The sequence below is a fragment of the Aedes albopictus genome, unplaced genomic scaffold (genome assembly GCF_035046485.1).
Source record: "Aedes albopictus strain Foshan unplaced genomic scaffold, AalbF5 HiC_scaffold_1396, whole genome shotgun sequence".
NCBI lineage: Eukaryota > Metazoa > Arthropoda > Insecta > Diptera > Culicidae > Aedes > Aedes albopictus.
Genome location: NW_026916808.1, coordinates 658 through 1,000, shown reverse-complemented (window position 1 = coordinate 1,000; position 343 = coordinate 658).

The following is a 343-nucleotide window of genomic DNA, read 5'->3' as shown; positions in this document are numbered from 1 at the left end:
TTTTTGTATGGGTAGATTAATCTGCTATAAAGCAGTAGCCAAAAACCGACTCATAAAGTCATTACAAAAAAAAATGTTGCCGTATAGACAGCTGTTCGCTCTTCGCTTCTTTATCTATTTAACCAAACACTGGTTCAGAAAAATTGCCAGTGATTGAATAATCATATTCTTTAGACTGTATAGAGAATGGATGTCATCATACTTTCCAACAAAAGAGCTTCATCCAGTTCATGATAGTAAAGTAATAAAATTTATTTCTTATTTTTTCTTCATATCTCCTCCCTTCCATCGTTCGTTACAGTAGTTATCAATATTGGTTTTTCCCTTGTATTGGTAGTTATAT